The sequence below is a fragment of the Nuphar pumila genome, chromosome 16 (assembly GCF_984573655.1).
Source record: "Nuphar pumila chromosome 16, dmNupPumi1.hap1.1, whole genome shotgun sequence".
NCBI lineage: Eukaryota > Viridiplantae > Streptophyta > Magnoliopsida > Nymphaeales > Nymphaeaceae > Nuphar > Nuphar pumila.
In genome coordinates, this window is record NC_143264.1 from 42,266,774 (window position 1) to 42,280,282 (window position 13,509).

Below are 13,509 nucleotides of genomic sequence, written 5' to 3' on the forward strand. Positions count from 1 at the left end.
TGAACTCATATGAATTTACCCTAAATCTTGTATTTGGTTATTAAAAAAATTGAACTATGACTCTTAAGGGCATTCAAGAGCCTCAAATCTCTAATCCAAAGATTTGAGTTGGTGTGGGACATGCAGATGATGTATTACGGCCCAAATTACAGAAGATGGTGTGGATACAAGCTTTATGATCAACACACCTTTCCCTGCTGGCAGTGAGGGTCGTTCAGGCCTACGCAAAACCTATAAGGATAATTTGGCAACTAAGGTGTCTTCTTCACATGTGAAAAAGTAAATGGACACATATCCATACTAGAAGAAAAAATAGCATAACATTTATTCATGCGAAAAGCAGTTTGATCCAATCGGTGAGGCCCATATGAGAGGGCATTAATTAAAAAGTCTAGGGTGAAATGACCCCACCTCTCTAGATGATTCTTCCACCTACCAAGAAGGTGACTAAGGAGAGTTTAATTAGGTATTCTTAAGTTAGTTTTAATTAGGACTTTTAATTAGAGTAGGAATCACTCTGGAGTCCTCTCTAGTCTAATTTTTGTTTCATAGTAGAATTCTTTATTGCTTAAGTGATTAAGTAAGGACTCTATCTCATACCTTTAATCTATAAATAGAGATTTGGGTTTTCACTTTAAATGATGAAATAATATTGAAGTTTTCTCAAAAGTTCTCTTTCTAGACGTCTATCTCTTTCCTTCCTCTTCCTTCTCTCTCCTCCTTTACGTTTTCCTCTCTTTTCTATAATACATGTGAGAGCAGGCCTTCCTATGTTGGTCTTTCATTCCTTCCTAGGGCCCAAACCCTTCTTACTCTTGTCTTGCAGCAAAGTGTCTCCTTATCTACGAAAGCTAATATTGGAGTCCTGACAATCGTGGTTCTGCTGATCAGTCATACTTTTAGCTTTATCCTAGATATTTATACACTCCCTGAACCCCTATCACACTTTAGAATCAGTATCTAACCTTCCTTAAAGTTGCCTAAACCATCTAAACCAAAACATCATTTGAAGGAGTAGTGCAGTCTCATTCTACGGGCTATTTTGCCCTTTTTAATCTCATGCACATACCTTGATCATATCTGAACATATAGACCCCTTTAGGATCTCTTTAGACCTGCTACACTACCCCTAAAACTTATCTCAGCTTTAACTCAAACCCTACCCACGTCTAGGACCCGAAATACCAAAATTGTTCCTTGTTGACTCTACATAACACGTAGTTTTGCTGATTTGACCCCATTATCCTCTCCAAGGACCCAGCTTGACCTCTCTGACTCCTAGCACCTATTAAACCTCAAGACACATTCGTAGTTTCCTTTAAAAGCTTTAGACCAGGTCCTTTCATATCTTAACCGAAAACCCTACTCGAACGACTTAACAGGTCTAGTTTTGACCTACCTGATTTAACCGCTTGATACTATTTTTCTTGTACCTCTCAAACAGCTAAGATGTATCGCAACATAGATTTTGTGGTTGCAGGTAGTGGCTGCAATGTGTCGCATGGGGCCCACATAAACATCCAAGGCCTCTCAAATGTGTGGTCTCAAATTCAAGATATGCAATCCCTTATATAATGAGTGAGAGAGAGAGAGATCTATATATCTTAGGACGGATGGGGCAGGGTCCATTCTCAATTTTTTTGACCTACTTGGATTTGAGATGCAAGATTTAAAGGTATCCTTAATATTATTTTGGTTCATCAGGCATATTGCCACTCTCCCACTCCTAAGACCTTGTAATGACCCTAACTCGTACCCATGAAAAAGTGGCAATTTTTTTTAACAAGTGCAGAAACAATCCCAGAGACCCAGGGCCTTTACAGTTAAACACATTCACCACCACAAGGGATCTTATACTCATCTTTCACACCAAACCAAAACAAACTAAACTTTATTTATTCAAATGTAAAAAGTCTGAGACATAATTAATTAAAGGTAAAAAAGCAAAAAGAAAGAGCCACGCCGTCCCAAGAATCTATCATGTAGTCGTGTAGTCCCCTCGTGACTCTTCTCAAAAGTAGGTCACCTCACTAGGCATCTGAGGCTGCGAAAAACACAAAAAGTAGGGTGTTAGAATCCAAAGAATCATGTGTACAGGTCCCTCTAATGAATCAAATAACAACAAAGAACATAAATAAGATTCATGTAATATTTTAGAGGAACATAAATATAACATATTTATAATTCAATTAATCATTCATGTCATAGAAAACAATTATTAAACATGAAGGAACACTTAAATAACAACAGAGATCACAGTTTAAGCATTAAGACATTTAACATACTTTAAGGAACAACTTCATGCATTCTCTAACATATCATAATTAAGGGAACAAGTAAATATGCATGATCTAATGTATAGCAGGAATATGCATGATTTCAGTGCAATGCATGAATAAATTGCTATCATATTTAATCAAAGTTTTTTTTTATATGCATGTCTCTATTAAATGCACATAATTTAAGTTTCTCTTTTTAATTACCATTGCCCGAGGATACTCAAAATGGGTAAAATCCCTGAGGTCAAGTTAGGTTCCCAGGTAACTTAGCACACAAGTATTTTATTACTGAGTTTCAAACTTAGCCCTTGAGCGATATCAGAAACACCATCCATCAGAACATTAGAAATCAGCATCCAATGTCGGGGACACCATGAAAATCAGCATCCATTGGAACCACTTTCTTGGTATACCAAAACAACAGTTGCGTCTACATACCACCCCCAGGCAAAGTGTTGGACTCTCCCTAAAACCGTGACCAGGAGAAAGAACCTCAATATCGGGTTCAAGGTCAGCAACAATGCACACAGAGTTTTTGTATCCTTTTGGTTTCCCCCAAACCGCAACTCTAAGAGTCCCGTACTCCTGACAAGGCATCTTAGAAAGTATATTACATTGTTCTTTTTCTTTATGTTATTATTAATAGTTGTTTCATTAATTTGCAATTCGACATGCCAAATTAATATCACAAATTTGCATTTTCAAATGCGAGACTTATCATGGGGCTTCAACCCGTGAAAAAATGCAGAGCAATACAATATAGAGAAAAATATCAAATGTGATTTTTGCGATGTATAAAAACAAATGAGCAATCCAAGTTTAGGGCTCACCAGGCTTGCGATGATCCATTGATCATTGATACATCATATGTAAAAATTGTAACAACCATGCTATAAATCCAACTATGTCAACATATTTTTATGATGCAAACTCATATATGTCGAATAACAATGTGCATGCATTAAACATCCATATGCATATGTTCACAACCTTCATGTGTATGTGCTTATGTGTAGTCATTCACATATATGCTTTCATTCATGAGCGCTAAATTTTAAAAATGTAAACATGCGTATATCTGCAAACCATACATCATCTCCATTTGAAACATATGAATATTCATGCAATAACGCTCATGTGAAGCACACACTAATTTCTGGTGAGCACATGCCATATCTTTGGAATAACACCCTTAACAAGCATATCATAACAAATAGGCATGTGGAACACACATAAAAATAATAGACGTATACATATGTACACGTTTTGTAACCTGTAGAAAGTTGTGCCCAGGTTTTTGTATTGGACATCAGGCTAAAATTGGTTGGACTCAGTCTGTTGCACCTGAACAGATGCAACAACTGCTGCCCATCCTGCTCAAAAGATCGGCAGCAGACCTGCTATGTTCGGCAGGGTGCAGCACTCAGTTGTTCAGCCATAAAAAAATAGTAGCCGACTGGGGGTTGGCAGACCCCAGCCAGTCTACACACACGACAGGCTGGCAAGGCCTGACAGAGGGTTGTCAGGTCTATATCAGTTCAGCAGCAGGCTATACTAGGCCTGACAGGGCCCAGCTTGCCCAGTTCCATTGGTTCTGCCTACAACTTAGTGTTTATTATAAATATTTTTTTTAAACAAACCAACACATACATGCTGGGCCTGGCAGTTGCTTGCACCTCCCCAGCCGGCTACTCGACTGGGCCTGGCAGAGGATGGTTACGGCCAGCCGAGCCGGGCTGCCAGCCAACCCAGCAATGTCGCACAGAATAACCCGAACAACTTCGAATGTGCAAGGACAAACCATGGTTTGTTCTATATCTGGTATACATAAATACAAATGTATATGGTTGATACTCCTACAAGTTCAGATGTCATGATCATATATACACACATGAACACTCAGTTACAGGCATGCATATACTGATTCTGGGCATCCAAAGTTTTCTATGAGTCTTTCAAGAATAAATTGACATGAAGCATTCAACAATACATGCTATTCTCGTATAAACAATAAGAAAAACATTAGAATAAAATTTTGTTTTAAAATGTCAACGAATATGCCTAGAAAAAAAAACTTTTGGAAAATGTTTGTCATAGGCAGACAAGGGCAGCCAGCACAAAGCTTAGTTTTTTCAAAACAACATTTCTTTTTAAAACCTTTTTTTTTGTTGCACCACCGAGCCTGCCCAGTCAGGCCTGGCAAGACTCGGTTACACAGAGGTAGGTCTGGCCAGACCATATGGCCTCAAAGAAAACTTAATAAATATTATTTTTTTCTGAGTAAATCTGGCCAAGAATTTGATCTGATTCCACTCAGATCAAGCACATACAACGATGAAATAAATAACAAGTCATTGATCCCTTAATGAGCTTATGGTCAAACTAGAGCCCAAACTCATGTACACTTTGGTTTCACTTAAATGAACATTACGATTAGAAGGATAAACCATGCAAGTGGGTCATGAAAGAATTGGACAGATTTTAAACTAAGCATTTAGCAACATACATATTTCATATGCATTCCTATATAGTTATACATGCACATGATCAAGAGTAATAATCCTAAGCATTCACTATATAAGATACACATGCAGATTCATACCAGGATCATGCAACTATTTAAGAGAAATACATGCTGAAAATCCATACCTTGAATAAAAAAGTGAAGAAAAATAGGTGTGAAAGTTGAAAAACGTGGGTGGAGGGTTGGGGCAACTCTCCCCTCCTTCTATCCTTCCTCCTTCTTCCTCTTTTTTTTTTCTTTCCTTCTCTCTTTCTTCCTTTTTTTTTTTACTTTATATAGACAAGAGGGAGGGTGAGCCACCCCCCCCCCCCCCTTTTTTCAGCCCTCTTTAGATGGGTTGAAGGGGGAGAGATTCCTCATAAGAGGACTCCTTCTCACCTTTCTTTCCAAGAATTTCCAAAACTCTAATTTTTTTTAACTTTTTCAAAGATTCCAAATTTCTTTAAAGTCCCTTCTTAAAACCTTTCAAGCTTTTTTTTAGGCATGTGTAAGGACTCTATTAAGAAGTCCTTCTCAACCCTAAAATACAAAATTTGAAATTAATAAAAATAATAAATAATTAATTATTAAATATTAATTAGTTAATAATTATTTAAAAGCTTTCAAAAATAGCCAAATTAATTTAGGAGGCTTCTTAACCAAAATAACTCCAACTTAAAGCTTTAAACTAAATTTAAAGTTATATTTTTATTGGACATGGATTTGGATATGGATCTGGATCCAAAATCCAAACCCATATCCAAAACGAAATTGAATTATGATCTGGATCAAATTCAGATTAATATGGATCTTGGATAAGATCCAAATCCATATTAATTTGGATTAAAACCATTGGATCCAGTCTGATCCAAATTTGGATCCAAACCGACAAACTGCTTTGTTTTTTAGAAAAATGTGATTTCTGGACCAACCAAAACTCAAATTCGGAAAAGTAACATACCGTTGCGCTCGTCATTTCGAGACGCATCCAACAACATATTACACTACTATTGAATTCTGAACTTTAGCCAAAAATAACCTGAATTTTGCTTGAATCTAAAGGTCAAAAATAAAACTTTTTCTCACGTTTCGATTGGCTCGTTTAGACCTAGTTGATGAGACGTGGGTCAAACCCAGACTCAAAAACATCAATCTAAAATCGAGGTTCAAATGATTTTTCTCCCAAACTTAGCTAAATTTTTGAAAATCTTAAATTTAACTAAGTGTTAAAATACGTGACATTACATCCCTACCCCCTTAAAAGAATTTCATCCTTGAAATTAGAACATACCAAATAAGTGTAGATATATATTTAAAACATAAAAAAACTAGAAAAGTTATATCCCGATCGATCCTACCCTCTTAGGATTGATTTCGAATACAATAAATACAATTATACAAGCACATTACAATTTCTTAATTCATATTATAAAAATTAAGAAATAAACCATAAATACAAAAGAAATTCACATACTTTCATAAAAGTACCTCATAGCCTTACCAATGAATGAAACTACTACGGAGCACGAGACATGACTTGTTGGCATTCTTGGACATGGCTCACTTACCAAAAAGAGGAATTTTTGTACAAAAGATGATAGAATATAAGAATTTGTTGTAGGCTCTGATACCAAACCTGTAACGACCCCAACTCGTACCTATGAAAAAGTGATATTTTTTTTTAACAAGTGTGAAAACAATCCCAGAGAGCCGAGACCTTTACAGTTAAACACATCTACCATGACAAGGAATCTTATACTCATCTTTCACACCAAACCAAAACAAACTAAACTTTATTTATTCAAATGTAAAGAGTCTGAGACAAAATTAATTAAAGGTAAAGAAAGCAAAAAGAAAGAGTCACGTCATCCCAAGAATTTGCCATATAGTTGTGTAGTCCCCTCGTGACTCTTCTCAAAAGCAGGTCACCTCACTAGGCATATGAAGCTGCAAAAAACATAAAAAGTAGGGTGTCAAAATTCAAAGAATCCTGCGTACAGGTCATTTTAATGAGTCAAATAAGAACAAGAAACAAAAATAAGATTCATGCAATATTTTAGAGAAACATAAATATAACATATTCATAATTCAATTAATCATTTATGCAACATGAAACAATTATTAAATGTGAGAGAACAATTAAATAACAACAGGGATCATAGTTTAAGCATTAAGACATTTAACATGCTTTAAGGAACAACATCATGTATTCACCAACATATCATAGTTAAGGGAACAAGTAAATATGCATGATTTAATGCATAGCAGAAATATACATGATTTTAGTGCAATGCATGAATAAATTATTATTATCTTTAATCAGAGTTTTTTTTTATATACATGTCTATATTAAATGCACACAATTTAAGTTTTTTTTTTAATTACCATTACCCGCGGATACTCAAAATGGGTAAAATCTCTGAGGTCAAGTTAGGTTTCCAGGGTAACTTAGCATACAAGTATTTTATTACTGAGTTTCAAACTTAGCCCTAGACTGATATCAGGAAACAAATTCATCCAAAAGAATATTAAAAATCAGCATCCATTGGCGCCACTTTCTTGGTATACCAAAACAACAGTTGTGTCTACACACCACCCCCAGGCAAAGTGGTGAACTCTCTCTAAAACCGTAGCTAGGAGAAAGAACCTCAATATCGGGTTTAGGGGCAACAATAATACACACAAAGTTTTTGTATTCTTTTTGTTTCCCCCAAACCAGAACTCCAAGAGTCTCGTACTTCCAACGATGCATCTTAGAAAGTACATTACACAGCTATTTTTCTTTATGTTATTATTAATAGTTGTTTCATTAATTTGCAATTCAGCATGCCAAATTAATATCACAAAATCGCATTTCTAAATGCAAGGCTCATCACAGGGCTCCAGCTCGTGAAAAAATGCAGAACAATGCAATATAGAGGAAAATGTCAAATATGATTTTTGTGATGTATAAAAACAAAGGAGCAATCCAAGTTAAGGGATCACCAGGCATGCAATGATCCATTGATCATTGATACATCATATGTAAAATTTGTAACAACCATGCTATAAATGCAATGATGTCAACAAGTTTTTAAGATGCACACTCATATATGTCGAATAACAATGTGCATAAATTAAACATCCATATGGATATGTTCACAACCTTCATGTGCATGCGCTTATGTGTAGTCATTCACATATATGCTTCCATTCATGAGCGCTAAATTTTAAAAATGTAAACATGCATATATCTGCAAACCATACATCATCTCCATTTGAAACATATGAATATTCATGCAATAACGCCCATGTGAAGCACACACTTATTTCTGGTGAGCACATGCCATATCTTTGGAATAACACCCTGAATAAGCATATCATAACAAATAGGCATGTGAAACACACATAAAAATAATAGACGTATACATATGTACATGTTTTGTAACCTATAGAAAGTTGCGCTCAGATTTTTGTATTGGACACTAGGCTAAAATTGGTTGGACCTAGTCTCTTGCACCTGAACAGGTGCAACAACTGCTGCCCATCTTGCTCAAATGATAGGCAGCAGACCTGCTATGTTCGGCAGGGTGCAACACTCAGTTGTTCAGCCATAAAAAAAATAGTAGCCGACTGGGGGTTGGCAGACCCCAGCCAGTCTACACACACGACAGACTGGCAAGGCCTGGTAGAGGGCTGTCAGGTCTATACCAGTTCAGCAGCAGGCTATATTGGGCCTGACAGGGCCCAGCTTGTCCAATTCCATTGGTTCTGCCTACAACTTAGTGTTTATTATAAAAAAAAATTTAAACAAACCAACACATATATGTTGGGCCTGGCAGTTGCTTGCACCTACCCAGTCGGCTACTCAACTGGGCCTGGCAGAGGATGGTTACGCCCAGCCGAGTCGGGCTGCCAGCCAACCGAGCAACGTCGCACAGAATAACCCAAACAACTTTGAATATGCAAGGACAAACCATGGTTTGTTCTATATCTGGTATACATAAATACAAATGTAAATGGTTGATACTCCTAAAAGTTCAGATGTCATGATCATATATACACACATGAACACTCACTTACAGGCATGCATATACTGATTCTGGGTATCCAAAGTTTGCTACGAGTCTTTCAAGAATAAATTGACATGAAGCATTCAACAATACATGCTATTCTCGTATAAACAATAAGAACAACATTAGAATAAAATTCTGTTTTAAAATGTCAACGAATATGCCTAGAAAAAAAAAACTTTTGTAAAATGTCTGTCTTAGGCAGACAAGGGCAGCCAACACAAAGCTTAGTTTTTTCAAAACAACATTTCTTTTTAAAACCTTTTTTTTGTTGCACCACCGAGCCTGCCCAGTCAGGCCTGGCAACCCAGGCCTGACAAGACCCGGTTACACAGGGCCAGGTCTGGCCAGACCATATGGCCCCAAAGAAAACTTAATAAATATTTTTTTTCTCAGTAAATCTGGCCAAGAATTTGATCTGATTCCACTCAGATCAAGCACATACAACGATGAAATAAATAACAAGTCATTGATCCCTTAATGAGCCTATGCTCAAACTTGAGCCCAAACTCATGTATACTTTGGTTTCACCTAAATGAACATTACGGTTAGAAGGATAAACCATGCAAGGGGGTCATGAAAGAATTGGACAGATTTTAATCTAAGCATTTAGCAACATACATATTTCATATGCATTCCTATATAGTTATACATGCACATTATCAAGAGTAATAATCCTAAGCATTCACTATATAAGATACACATGCAGATTCATACCATGATCATGCAACTATTTAAGAGAAATACGTGCTGAAAATCAGAAACAACTTGCATGCATTTCACGATTCTACATAGATATTAATCTAACATAAACAAGCACTACACATGCTCTTTAGATTATGATAAAAATCTGTTTCAACAAAGAAAAACATGTACCAAAATTTTTATGTGAGGAACGATCGAAAGGATCACAAGTATATTCATGGAAATCGATATCCACTAAAAGAAACCTCTAAATATGCAACTCTATTGCCAATAAAAATTCTGTTTTAGCAAATATAGAATTTTTATTACATGAAAGAATGAAAATATCAAGAGTACAACCATGAAGGAAGATCCATGCATCATCCTCCATGTGTTTTTGCAAAAACATAAATATAAACACTTTTTTCATGGATTTTCATCAAATTATTGCATGGAAATCCAATCTATATCAATTTCTCACTTGATTCAAGAGAGAAAACCCATACCTTGAATAAAAAAAGTGAAGAAAAATAGGGGTGAAAGTTGAAAAACGTGGGTGGAGGGTTGGGGCAACTCTCCCCTCCTTCTATCCTTCCTCCTTCCTCTTTTTTTTTTCTTTCCTTCTCTCTTTCTTCCTTTCTCCTTCCTTCTTTTTTTTTTGACTTTATATAGACAAGAGGGAGGGTGAGCCCCCCCCCCCCCCCCCTTTTCAGCCCTCTTTAGATGGGTTGAAGGGGGAGAGTTTCCTCATAAGAGGACTCTTTCTCACCTTTCTTTCCAAGAATTTCAAAAACTCTAATTTTTTTTAACTTTTTCAAAGTTTCCAAATTTCTTTAAAGTCCCTTCTTAAAACCTCTAAAGATTTTTTTTAGGCATGAGTAAGGACTCTATTAAGAAGTCCTTCGTAACCCTAAAATACAAATTTCAGAATTAATAAAAATTAATTTATTAATTTTAATTAATTAATAATTATCTAAAAGCTTCCAAAAATAGCCAAATTAATTTAGGAGGCTTCTTAACCAAAATAACTCCAACTTAAAACTTTAAACTGAATTTACAGTTAAATTTTCATTGGACATGGATTTGGATCCAGATCCAAAATCCAAACCCATATCCAAAATGAAATTGGATTATGATCTGGATCAAATTCAGATTAATATGGGTCTTGGATAAGATCCAAATCCATATTACTTCGAATTAAAACCATTGGATCCAGTTCAATCCAAATCTGGATCCAAACTGACAAATTGCTTCTTTTTTAGAAAAACGTGATTTCTGGGCCAACCGAAACTCGAATTTGGAAAAGTCATGCGCTCATCATTTTGAGATGCATCCAATGACATATTACACTACTATCAAATTCTGAACTTTACCCAAAAATAACCTGAATTTTACTTGAATTTAAAGGTCAAAAATAAAACTTTTTCTCACGATTTGATCTGGAGTTGCGAAGAGAACTTCTGCATCTTACTGATGCAGAAGTATAGAAAGAACATGAAAATAAGTTTGTGGCATGGTTGAAACAGTTGGTAAGGACGATGACATACATTCTTTTCTTATAAACAATAATAAGTTACTTAATTGGTCGTGATCACAGTCATTGTTTATGCTTGTAGGTCTACCATGATAATGTTAAAGATCAAGGAATATGTGATTTACAAAATGGTCCGACCAACATTGTGCAATGTTACAACGAGTACATCGTAAATGGTTATCGATTCCATATAAAAGACTACGGTGTAAACAAGTCAATGATGAATAGTGGCGTGTGCGTCAAAGGTAGCAGCTACGGTAAAAATGAACATGACTACTATGGTGTTATAGAAGAAATAATGGAGTTGACTTACTTAGGCATAAATAATAGGGTAACTTTATTCAAGTGTCATTGGTTTGATCCCACAACAACAAGAGTCGACAAAGCCTCAGGCATTGTGGAGGTGAATCATAAATCAAGGTTTGGAATATATGAACCATTCATATTAGCCTCGCAAGCTCAACAAGTTTGCTATACTTCATATCCGAGTACAAGGAAGTCAGATAGAAATGAATGGTGAGAAGTTTGCAAGGTGAAGTCTAAACTATACCCCGAGTATGATTAGTTACAGGAAGACAAGTTAATTGAAGAGAGTGATTACTATCAATCAGATGATATGTATGACTTCTCTTATGGTCACGATGTCGCACATGGTATATATGCCATATCTCCATTGTCTGATGACACATGCATGGAAGAATGTAATTCAAATGATATACCAAGTGAATGGGCGACCAATGAAGAAGATGACGAAGAGGAGGAGGAGGAAGAAGAAGAATATGAAAGTCAAACAAGTGATGATGAAGCATTCTCGAGATAGTGAAATACATCTTGTAATGCATACCTCTATTTAATGTGAATGATTTGAATTATTTGAATGTATTGAAATATATTGCAATGACTTGAATGATTTGAATGTATTGCAATGTTTGAATGTATTTCATGAAGTTATTTTTTATTTGATTATGTATCTTCGATAGGTATAGAGTTATGATTTGAATGTATTGCAATGATTTGAATGGTTTAAATGTATTGCAATATTTGAATATCTTGTATGAAGTTATTTTTTATTTGATTTGAATATCTTATATTTTAATGTATTGCAATATTTGATGTGAATGATTTAAATTATTTAAATGTATTGAAATGTATTGCAATGATTTGAATGATTTGAAGGTATTGCAATATTTGAATATATTGCATGACATTTTTTATTCTTTGATTATGTATCTTTGATATGTATAGAGTTATGATTTGGATGTATTGTAACGTGTTTGAATGATTTGAATATATTGCAATATTTGATGTAAATGATTTGAATTATTTGAATGTATTGAAATGTATTACAATGATTTGAATGATTTGAAGGTATTGCAATGTTTGAATGTATTGCATGACATTTTTTATTTGTTAGAATATGGTTCGTGGAGGTTACAATGGTCAAGCACCCAGTGGTAACCAGTCTCAGCCTTCATCTTCATGGGTTACTTCGATATGTATATCATTTAACTAATTGTATACTTGATTAGTTTAAATGCACATTGTGTGAAAGTTTAACTCATTTTTCTATAGATGATGTTTCGCCTACATATGACTCACATACACCAGTTGTTCATACAAGTCATGAGACAACACTGGATGCAGAGTCTTCTTAGTCTAACACACTATAACTCATTCAAATAGTGTATATCGATAATCGACCATAAGTATTTCATTTTCACTTATCCTATACTTATCTTATAAATATTATATATTGATAGTTAATGTGTACTAATTCATGTGCAGTGCGAGGTTTGAGCCATAAGAAGTAATACGAGAGATTAGGCATTCACTAGTTCAACATCTACCAGGACCGGTCACTCAATGAAAAGAGTACCCGAAGGAGGTATTGGACAGATTGTGGTCCTCATTCATGGTATACAAATGTTTCTCATAGTTAATGTGTTTCATATTTAATTTTTTGTTATAGTCATGTCTACTAACTTTCTGAAATTATTTGTAGGCTTTGAATTGCTTCGCGACTACGATGGAGGAACAACCGCCAATCGATTTGCAGACATACTGCACAATATGAAGATTGCAGCAAGAAAAGCATCTTGTAGGATATATGATCCACTGTACTAGAAGGGTCATGACCCTCCTACTATCAGATCAGATGTTTGGGATGCAATGTGCGATAAGTGGGTGGGGCATGAATTTCGAAACCGCTCAGCGAAGGCTGTACAAAACCGAACGAAGATACCCGATGCCCATCTACACACAGGTGGATCTAGGACTTTTGGGAGCCACCTAAAGAAAATGGTAACTCATCAATATATATTGTCAATTTTATAAGTATTGTTGCATACCTGTTAAATAATTTTTTTATCATTTACCTTTGCAGGATGCAGAAAAATGAGGCATTGTGCCATACAAGAATGTGTTTGTTGAAACATATAAACGTAAGACCACGAGAGA